Consider the following 11,933-nt stretch of genomic DNA (forward strand, 5'->3'; position numbering starts at 1 on the left):
GAAAACTCATTAGTAAGGTATTTAGCTAATTCATTGATATTTTAAAAAGAAATAATCACTAATTTTAAATTGAATAGTTAGGAGTCAAGTTATGTGACGTGAATCAGGTGCAGTGAAACCGAGTTATCTTCGCTAATATTTGAAGAAAAAAATCATAAGTAAAGGTATTTCTACTAATTCATTATTTATTGAAATTTTAAAAATAAATAATAACTAAATTTTTATTGAATAGTCCGCTTATGCAAATGGAAACAGGTGCGGTGAACGTGGAGATTAAACAAACACGTCACCTTCAAATCTTTAGTTTGACACTCTCCCAACTGAGCTATCCCTGCTAACATTAAAAATAAAAATTCATAAGTAAAGCTATTTCCACTAATTCATTATATTTTAAAAAGAAATAATAATCAACTAAACTATAAGGTGTTATAATCCCAACTAAGCTATTTCCACTAATTCATTATATTTTAAAAAGAAATAATAATCAACTAAATTATAAGGTGTTATAATCCCAACTAAGCCATCCCAAATAACATAAAAAATGAATAATCACATGTTTTAGATTTGATAGTCAAGTTACTAATTCATTATATTTTAAAAAGAAATAATAATCAACTAAACTATAAGGTGTTATAATCCCAACTAAGCCATCCCAAATAACATAAAAAATGAATAATCACATGTTTTTGGATAAAAAACGTGACGGTATTTCCACTAATTCATTATAATTTAAACATAAATAATCACTAATTTTGAAAAGAATAGTCAAATTATGCAACGTGAACCAAGTGCGGTGAACGTGGATCGAACACGTGACCTTTAGATCTTCAGTCTGACGCTCTCTCAACTAAGCTATCCCCGCAATCATTAGAAATGAAAATTTATCAGTAAAGATATTTTCGCTGATTCATTGAGATTTTAAAAGGAAATAATGACTAATTTTTTATTGAATAGTCAACACAGTGACCTTCAAATCTTAAATCGAACGCAAACTGAGCTGACATTAAAAATGAAAGTTTTTAAGTAAAGATATTTCCGCTAATTAATTGAAATTTTAGAAAGAAATGATCACTAATTTTAGATTGAATAGTCAAATTGTGCAACCATGGATCGAACACGAGACCTTCAGATCTTCAATCTAACGCTCTCTCAACTGAGCTATCCACACTAACGTTAAAAATGAAAATTCATTAGGAAAGGTATTTTCGCTAATTCATTGAAATTTTAAATAGAAATAATCACTAAAATTTTTCATAAGATATTCAAGTTATCCAACTTGTATAAGGTGCGGTGAACTAGAACACGTTAGGTATTTCCGATAATTCATTGAGATTTCAGAAAGGAATAATGACTAGTTTTAGATTGAATAGTCGGGTTATGCAACTAGAATCAGGTGCGGTGAACGTGGAGATCAAACACGTGACCTTCAAATCTTCAGCCTGACGCTCTCCCAACAGAGCTATCCCCGCTAATATTAAAAATTAAAATTCATAAGTAAAGGCATTTCTGCTAATTCATTATGTTTAAAAAATAAATAATAACTAATTTTAGATTGAATTATCAAGTTATGTTTTTAGATTGTATAGTCAAGTAATAAACTTGTATTAGGTGCGTTGAACGTGGATAAAACACGTGTGACCTTCAAATCTTCAGTCTAACAATCTCCCAACTGAGCTACTTTTGCTAACATTAAAAATGAATATTCATCAGTAAAGGCAATAGTATTAGACCGAGATGCAAGATTTAAGTCTCGCTTCTGGAAAATTCAACAAAAGGCATTGGGTACGCAGTTATAGTACGACATTCCACCCATAAAAAGATGGTCAAACAGAAATGCTCAAGCAAATATTGGAAGACATGTTGAGGGTACATGTGATGAATTTTGCAGAAAGTTTGGATAAGTACCTACCCCTTATGAAATTCGCTTATAATAATACTTGCCAAGCCACCATACAAATGGCCACATACGAGGTTCTCTATGGACGAAGATTTCGATCCCCTATCTTTTGGGAAGAAGGGGGGCAAACGACAACTATTGGGCCAGAGCTGGTGCAAATTACCAACGCCGCAGTCCAGAAGATTAAAGCTAGGATACAAACCGCACAAAGCCGAGAGAAAAGCTATGCAGACCTAAGGCGCAAGGACATGGAATTGTAGGTAGGGGATCATATATTCCTAAAGGTAGCACCCCATGAGAGGGGTACTCAGGTAGGGTAAAAAGGGGAAGCTAAGCCCTAGGTTTATCCATCCCTTTGATATATTAGAAAGGATTGGATATGTGGCCTATAGATAGGACAATGCCCAAACTTGTCTACAGTACTTAATATCTTTCATGTATCCATACTACGGAAGTATACCCTAGATCGTTCGCACGTACTGGCTCATGAAACTCTCTTCTTGAGAGATGACCTAACGTATAAAGAAGACCCGATTGAAATAATAGACAAGAAAGTCAAATGATTGAGAAACAAGGAAATCTCTCTTGTTAAGGTCCTATGGAAGAATCATAGAGTAGAAGAAGCCACTTGGGGAACAGAAGGCAAATAAGAACCTTGACCTATTTTAGAATAAGCACTTTCGATGACCGAAAGTTTTCAAAGGAGAGGAGAATTTGCAACACTCAAGGTCTCCAATAAGAGATAGTGTATAATCCCTACTAGGTTGTATCTAGAAGCAAAGAACAAGTAAAATTGAAAAAACATGGAGAAAATGGTACTTTTTCTCATTTTTATAAACATCCTGAATCATTAATTTTTTTATAGAATAAGAATTACAAGGTGCTTAAAAAAGGAAGGCTCCGATCGGAGAAGACTTTTCTGGCAGAAGATTTAGAAAAATCAAGAATGAAAGAGGTCCTGAAAGTGCTAGTAGATCTTCACACGAATTAGTCAACGTTAGGTTACCCTCTAATGTTTTCCTAAGCTAAAACCTCAACTCCTAAAGCCTAACCCATGACATTATGTAATGTAACGATAGGAGTAAGACATGTTCATGAAACGTTATGGTTTGGTTACGTATCGAAGCGCTATGGGTATGACAGATTGATAAAAACGTTATGACTAAGGTACATTCAGGTAACGACACAACTATGATTTGTCTAAGGACGTTAAGCCAATGATAAATTAGGGAAGGATATAACCACAAAGTTTTTACGATATGATATGATTATGATACGACATGTGAAGGACGGATATATATCCAACAAGTGTTAAAGAGGGACGTGAGAATAAATTATTCTCAAGCTTTCTTTACATCGGTCAAAGAGTATTTGATATGAACCAAGAGACATCAATCATACAATATACTTCAATGAAGATGTGAAGAAAAGGTTGTCAAAATTATCAAAAGATGTTTCAATTCATGCTATATTGAAGAAGAATGAAGTTTGATTGTTGTAAATTTTGGGTGGGTTACAATTTAGAGTAATTTAGAGTAATTTAGAGTTATTGTATTTTAAGACTTTTAATTTACTTTAAGTTACAATTACATAATGGTTAATTATGGCCATTAAGTATGAATGTTACAACTAAATGTCTTTAGTAGTTTCATTTTGAGGCTATATAAAGCCATGTATGTTGTATTTGTAAGGAGACTTCGAAAATGTAGTAAAAGAAGCATTTGTGCTTTCTTTAGCCAATGGCTAAGTTTCTTTGCAATTCTATGGAGTTTAGGTTGCATGTAGAATCATTCAAGCTTGACATGATCAATCTTGCTTGTGGAGTGATTCGAATCTCAAACAAGTGTTTGAGATATTTGATCAACAAGAATCATTCAAGCTAGACATGATCGATCTTGCTTGTGGAGTGATTCGAATCTCAATCAAGTGTTCTTCTTGCCTTGAGATATTCGATCAACAAGGTAATCCGAATCTTACTCCTCTTGTAGTGATTCCTTATCTTATCAGTATTTGATAAGCTTTCAAAATTAAGGGTTTTTTTTTTTATTATTATTCTTCCTTCTTTCTCCCTTTTCACGTTTAATTTTTTTTTTTAAATAAAAAAAGTTTAATGTGAGAATGAAGAAGTTAGAAAGGAGGAAGAAATGAATGGAATAAAATTTTTCCGTTGGTAGGAATGGAAATGGTGAATGTGTCCTTGACGATAGTCGACCGCTATACTCTGGTTTTGGATGTAAGTGATGATTATCAGCAATATGAGTTGTGTCAATACCACACGGTTATCAAGAGGAAGTAAAGTAGAGTAGAATAGATCAAACGATCCATTTGTTGAGAGTACTGTAAGAGACACACAAGTAAGAATGTTGTGTATAAGAATGTTGGATATAACTCCTCTTTCACATCTGAGGGATGAGTCTCATAGATCCAACTACAATATCAAAGAAACTTCAGGTGGTAGTGATTGCTTGCATTGGTGTCTCCGTGGTATCCCAGCCACACGTAACATGATTTTTCTTGCTCAAATATAGCTTCATTTGTCTTAAAAGTTCACTTTTGAGTAATCCTGGAAGGCTTCTTAATTTGCAGCCTCTTATGAAGATGATCACTCCGAGGTAGATTTGTTAGTGAAGATGCAATTATATAATCAGGGTGTTTTATATCAATGGTTCCATTTATATCTATAAATGAAATTTGTGGTGTATTTTTTAGAAATTCAACAATAATCATCGGTTACATGGTTACCATTCTAAAGAAATTCAACTTTCGACCTTTTGTGAATGCTCAAAGCTACTTGCAAAATACTATCGATTATGATCCATAATACTCACCGACTCGAAATTGAGGTTTGTTCATGTTTGAAAATGTGACAAACCAAAAGACAAGATGCTAATTAATATTGTTTGTGATTGTTGTTGTGAATTCTGTATCTTAGAATACATATTTTGGTTGGCTTATGAATTTTTCCATCTTTTAAAAATATACTTTTTTTAGTTCGGGCCTAATTTCATAATAGGCGATTGAATCACAATATTGCAATATTTTAAGTTACTTTTAAGATTAAAGGTCGATGAATAGGGTAATTACGGCAAGTTCTTTTTATGCATCTTATTTTGATCTAGCACATAAATGCTTCCTAATTATTTTATTTATTTTTTTATGAATTATGTTATGAAGATCATTTGAATTATAAACGCTTTAATTCAAACAATATTGAATAACTAATCATTTTAATATTTATACTCAAATATACTAACAACTACTAGTAACACTAGTCTCAATGACTTAAAGAATACAACTATTATCTCAAACTATAAAGAATTTAATTCCAACCTATTCTAATGGACAAACGCTTTATTAGACTCTATTGGAAGATTTCACTTCATCAATTTAAGTAGCATTCAACTACAACTATCAATATCAAATTCTTAAGTATTCGTGAACAAAATCGGCCTAACAATGTCTCTTGGAACTATTTACCAAAGGTGTTAGAATGAGCTGTGTGGAAGGGTTGCCTTTAGATGCTTTAGTACCAATTAAGGATGTCAATATCCTAGTAGTGCGGAATGTAGGAACGTTCGTAGTTGAAAAGAATAACGAAAATAGTGGACATCGTTTCATCTACAAGCGTGTGGTGAACGGTCTGGTTGGTATGACTAGAGAACGTCGTCCTCGTAGAATTTATATTATTGTGATAGAAGTTATAAATAACGATGATATTCCTTGGTCTTTTATTACAAAGGTGCAGAACTTTCTTTTTGTGCATGTGATATATCCATCCCCACCTACTCATAAGCTCTCATCTTTTAAAGAAGTTCTCAAGTTCCTTGTCTCCAAGAAGCAATACAACTACTAGAATGCTATCTCTACTTATAATAAGCCCACTCTCTTTCTCGAAATATATATGTGTGTTTGTGGATGTATTGCTCTCATTTATTAATGAAATATGACATAGTCATAATGATATTATGAGTATCTTTTCTATCCCTCCCTTCATTATTGCTATATAAAGAATACGAAGATTATAAGTAAAAATGTACAAGTAATTTATTACTTTTGAACTTAAAAGGCTTATAATTCAATTTATCTTTGTTATCAACAATAATTATCAAACAGTATATAATTTTGTCCAAGTAAGACATATTCCTCTTCATGGGTTAAAGACATATTCCTCTTCATGGGTTAGACATATTCTCGCCGAAGTCAAGCCAGCATCGTCGCTAAGCGACAATCCCTCTTCATAGGTTAGACATATTCTCGCCGAAGCCAAGGCAGCATCGTCGCTAAGCGACAATCCCTCTGCAATTTTCGATGGCCAAGAAAGTGTTTCTCTACGCCTCCTGTGAACTAGGTTGTTGACATTTTCACGATAAGTGTTTCTCAACCTCTTTGAATTTTTCATATCCAAGATTCACGTTCGTTCAAATCGGACGCTCAGCTTGCAGTGGGGTGTTAAGGATATTTAGTAATAAATTATAATTTACCATATATTATATTTGATATTTTATTATAAGGCAAATATCTAATATTTGCCTTATTACCATAGGTATCCATTTATTGTTATTTTCATATCCTTGTAATTTATTTGATTATAAATAAGATAACTTTGACACTATTTAGGTGTGGTGGATTAATCAAACATTATTAGTTACTTTTGACCTTAAAATGCTTATAATTCAATTTATCTTTGTTATCAACAATAATTATCAAACAGTATATAATTTTGTCCATGTAAGGTCGATTCTCATTCCCTGTATGATATCATAACACAAAATCGAGCAGAAGGGTTAACGATAAAATGATAACAAAAACACATTGGTCGAACTAACTATATAAAAGGAAGGGTTGGTTGGAAACCATGTCTATACTTCTTGACTTTAATCACAAGTAACTAAAGATATATAAGAACAACAGAATATGAATATGGCATGCCCAGTCAAAACATAAAAAATTTCTTGCCATGTTATAGTTAATGAATATGGTATGCACAAAGATCGGATGTCACACTTCATGATTGGAGACAAATACAGTGAGCTATGGTCGTCCATACCGTCCTTTGGTCCAATTATGTCAAGCAAATGTTGCAGCAAGCAAAGAGTTTTTAATAAGTTCGCTATTGCAAAGAGCTCGGTTTAAGGCACAAATGTCTCTGATGTGAAAGGCGCACCAATTCAACGAGATTTTAGTAACCATGAATAAGACACATGATACAACTTGTAAACGAAACGATGTCGATAACTCTTGTTATTTTCTTCCACTACAAACCTTCTAGCCTCTTGCACTTTTTTGTCATTGACATCCTTAATTGAAATTTGAATTGAAGGAAACACTTCTCCACAACTCATTATGGAATACCTTTGATAGATAGTTTCAACAGATTTACTTTGTCGAGGAATACTTTAAAATTCGATATTTATAGTTGAATGCTACTTAAATTGATGAAGTGAAATCTTACAACAGAAGTTAATAAATCGTTTGTCTATTAGAAGAGAGCTTGGAATAAAATTCTTTATGGTTGGGATAAGGGACGTTTTAGTCAAACAAAGGATACTTTTTTGTTTTAAAATAAATTAATTTTTAAGTTTAAAATAAATTGATTTTTTAGTTTTAATTTTAGTCTGAATAAATTAATTTTGATGTGGTGTTATGTATTTTAATAATATTAATATTAACTTAATCAACAAAACTTTGTATTTTTTTTTAAATTATAATCTAAATTAATAAAAATACAATTGAACTTTGCATTTTATCTAAAAAAAATATTCATAATTTTTTTAAAAAAAAATGCGGTTGAATTTTCTAAAAAAAAAAAAAAAAAAAACTTCAAAACTACTTTTTAACTTTCAAAAGTGTTTAAAAAAGATAGATGGGGAGAAGATTGTGTTCATGGGGAGAAAATTGAAGGTTATTTTAGGGGAAGGTTTCAAGATCAGTATAAGATCCTGAAAACATAACAAGAAATAATATCCCCATACCTCTTTTGGTTATTTTAGGGGAAGCTTATGGTGGCGATTAAGTTTTACTCACTCCATGTTGTTCATTTTTTTTCAAGTAACTAAGAGTTGGTCATGGATGAGAGCAGACTTTGGAGTGTGGGCCATGGACTAACCTCTGCTTTTAATCTAGTATTTTTTTGTTCTTCTTTTGAGTCTGCTTCTTATTTTGTGTTTGTAACGAGTATGTATATGTAACACCCAAAAAATGAAGGAAATTATCTCCCATAAGAATAAGCCACTCATGAAAGACCCAAAGCATAGAAAGGAAAAAAAATTAAAGGATTAAGCAAGAACAAAGGACTTAGTCAGGTCACTCGTGTACCTTAACAAGTGATAGCAAGGAGTTAAAAGGCCTTTTGAAAAAGATTGGAAAGGAAAAAGTAAATCAAAAGGGCAAAAAAGTCATTTTATCAATTATCAAGAATCTTTCCCGATTTGTAATTCCTTATCTAGAAGGAATCTCAAGATTCAGAAAAAGGGAAAAATGATAAAAGAGCGATGAGAAATTTGTAGAAAAATTATGGATTTTTCGAGAAAAATAATAATAAAATATTCAGAAAGTGGCAAATTACCAAAATACCCCTGGAAGACTAGATAATTACAAAAATACCACTCTAATTCGAATCAGAGCATCTACCGTGATCATGTGGGAAAAATCTTTCGAACTCAAATCTCAACCGTCATATCTCCTCCAAAATTTGATATGATCTAGAACGAACACGCACGGATCATCACGTCCAACGACTTGTATTCAAAGCCATGGTCGGTAAGGCTATGATCGGAGTTGATATCTCCAAAAAATTATCCAGAAAGTTTGAACTCTAAATAACGAAGATTCTGGAGCTCTCAATGTCGGTTTAAGCTCCTCCTGTAAGGTCGGAAGTAGGAGCAACAATACGGAATAAGAATCGAGAAAGGTCAATCCCCCAATTGAAGGCAATAAGCTTTTAGATTGTGGATCTCCTACTCTCAGATTTCATCCAAATTCGAGAGCAATCCTCCACCATTTCTCTTCAAACTTCTAAATAACGAAGAATTTGGAGCTCTCAATGTCGGTTTAAGCTCCTCCTATAAAGTCTGAAGTAGGAGCAACAATACGGAATAAGAATCGAGAAAGGTCGATCCCCAAATCGAAGGCAATAAGCATTTAGATTATGGGTCTCCTACTCTCAGATTTCTTCCAAATTCGAGAGCAATCCTCCACCATTTCTCTTCAAACTTATTCCTATAGTTTCTCAACAAGATTACCCACAAGTTCTATGAAGGAATAGAGTGCTGAAAGTGCCCAGAAACCATTCCCCCAATTCAATCCGTCATTGAAGAACTTCAAGAAAAACTTGGAAATCCAATTCGAGGATACATGATGACTCGTTGAGCAAGAATGATTCTAATCAGTTTCTGCACCTCCAAGGAATGCTTCCATAGAAGACCATGAAGAAAAATGACCTCGAGAGCGTGCCAAATTGAAGAAAATAGGTTTCGAAATTAAATTGGGGATAAGAGTCAAAATTCCTATCTACGATCTCTTTTCCTTCAAATTAAGGATTCCTCTAGCTTCAGAGGAAGATGTTGAGTAAACTTGACGAAGGAATCAAGAGTTGAGACATCATAGAACAAGCTACCCATGAGATCGAAAATCTAGCGTTTCGAGTGAGTTGCATACCGAGAACAATTTTTGGAAATTAAGGTCCTACACTCAAAGACGTTCCTCCAAACCAATTCCTTTAGCCTGTAGATAGGATATGGAAGGGGTTCAATGAAGAAATAGGGCCTTGAAACCCATAGAATCGGCTACCCAATAAGAAATCCTTTGTTTTATCTCCAGCGATAAATCAGATTTTGGATGAACTTTGGTAACAAATATCTTAGGCTACGATCCACGAGAAGTTATCAAATAAATCCCTAGCCCTTTCTTGTAACATCCATCTTTAAGTTTCACGAAGAAATCGAGGAGAGAAACGCTGTAAATGTGGCTGTACAGGCCGAGTTTCAGATGGCGGCGATGTGAAAAATGCGCATCTTCTTCCTGTTTAGAGGAAGAAAACGATGATACGGCCAGTTCAACTAAACTGTCCAAGTCAACTCAAAATTTGATATTTTCTCGAGTTTTCTCAGTAGATCTTATTTTAAGAAATGTTGTATGAATCCTTATCCCGAGAGGTTATATAAGGTAATGAAGTTTGGGAGTTATTGGAAAACTTTAGTTAGCGAAACCAAGATATGGGAGAAAATGCTCATCAAGATTCATATGACTTTACCTCCTAGGATAACTAAAGTGGTATCCCTGAAATAATAGATTCCCTAGATGTACCATTGGTCTCTAATAGATACTACATGCACAATATAATGCTGGGCTATTCCTAAGAACTTATAAGTTCCAAGCTTGAACCAAGACGTTATGCATAAACCTAGGATCACCAAGAATCCAAGAAAACACCTAGGTTAATGCAAACATCATGCATAACAAGTTGCTAGGATCCATGCCTGAAGTAACCATTATCTCACTTCACGAAGTGAACCGCGAGGCCCCTATTTCTCTTTAGGTGGGATGCTATGGTATATGTACCATGAGCAGGATTCCATGATGAACTTATTATCTCCCTCACCTAAATCAGATGCTCTGCACCACGATTTGCTAGCAGGATGCCACGATTATGCACTCATGGGGAGAAAATTAAGAGTACTTCGGAAGAGTTTTCATGGTTAAAATACGATGCATGACATGACAACCTTTAAGGTTTAGTTGGGATGCAATGGTATATGTACCATGAGTAGAATTCCATGATGAACTTATTATCTCCCTCACCTAAATGAGATGCCCTGCATCATGGTTAAAATACGACAACCTCTAAGGTTTAGTTCCTGAAACCTCGAAGTCATATTATCCTAGCTCAAGGTTTAGACATGCTCTAAATTACCAACTATTTTATTACCAATGTGTTGTTGTTCCTTATTCTATGTTTTCACATCAAGGTCATTTCTTAAAGGTCCTATCGGGAGTTGAACCCAGGTCGTCGTTGGATTCAAAGTCCAAAGTGCTAACCACTACACCATAGAACCCCTTGTAAAAATTGATTTTGGAATGGTTTTCCTATTTTATGCAGATTCCACAAGAAGAGAGATCGTATCACAAGTCAAACTCAAGTTATTGGATTCAAAGTTCTAGAGCTGTTTTATCTAACTCGTTGTGATTTTGAGCACCTTTAGAGTGGTTGCAGAAGTAACCCTCCAGTGTTGATTGAAGCTCTTGGAGAACATGTAATTTTATATATTTCTTATAGTTAATTTATATATTGTTATATATTACAAACAAATTGAAATAATACTTTACATCCCCGTCTATCTTTCTTCCGTGCAAAACTTAACATGAAAACTATATTATTTCAATATTCACTCGAGAAACATGGGGTGAAAACTATATTATTTCAAACCCTCCATTATTGCTTCTACTTTGCATGAAAATGCTTCCACTAAATCATGTTACTAACTAGATTGTTTGGTTCGGTTCAATTCTTGGGTCCACTAGATTGAATCGACCTATCTCAATTAAACTCTTGATAATATAAAAATCATAAGTTTCTTAAATTACTTTAACTTAAAAGTTTAACCCCTAATTTTTTTTTATAGAATGTTTAGCTTTGTGTCTAGTTGATCTCTAAATGCTTAGAAGTATCTAATAAGACTTCTATTTAAGGAACTTTTTTCTATAAAAGATGTAAGACTTGAGGTTTATTATTAAGGAATTTCAAATGAGTGATTTGATATATCAGAGGACAAAATATTTATTTGTTTCAAATATCTTATGTTGACCATTCTTTTTTGTCAAGTATTTTGAATATTATCATTGTGAATTACTAATGGCATTAGATTGAATCTTAGTAACAACAATATCCCAAAACTCAGTAAAGATGACATCAAAATTAATACTTTAATTTCATCTTCAAAATTTATTTCCACTTAACTCAGTTGACTGATAATCACAAATATTTACAACCTAAAAAGCTAAAATTAGAAGAAGTACAAGAGAAAAGTGCTAGTTTCAA

At 33.3% G+C, this 11,933-nt stretch overlaps 1 non-coding gene across 1 annotated transcript; it reads right to left on the reverse strand.

The window, feature by feature from the left end:
- Window positions 1–10,875: 10,875 nt before the first annotated feature.
- On the reverse strand, window positions 10,876–10,950 carry TRNAQ-UUG (transfer RNA glutamine (anticodon UUG)). The gene has a single exon. It is a non-coding gene; the product is annotated as a tRNA-Gln (tRNA).
- Window positions 10,951–11,933: the final 983 nt, after the last annotated feature.

This window comes from Cucurbita pepo, chromosome 10, assembly GCF_057944985.1.
Source record: "Cucurbita pepo subsp. pepo isolate OVF chromosome 10, ASM5794498v1, whole genome shotgun sequence".
In the NCBI taxonomy this organism is placed as follows: domain Eukaryota; kingdom Viridiplantae; phylum Streptophyta; class Magnoliopsida; order Cucurbitales; family Cucurbitaceae; genus Cucurbita; species Cucurbita pepo.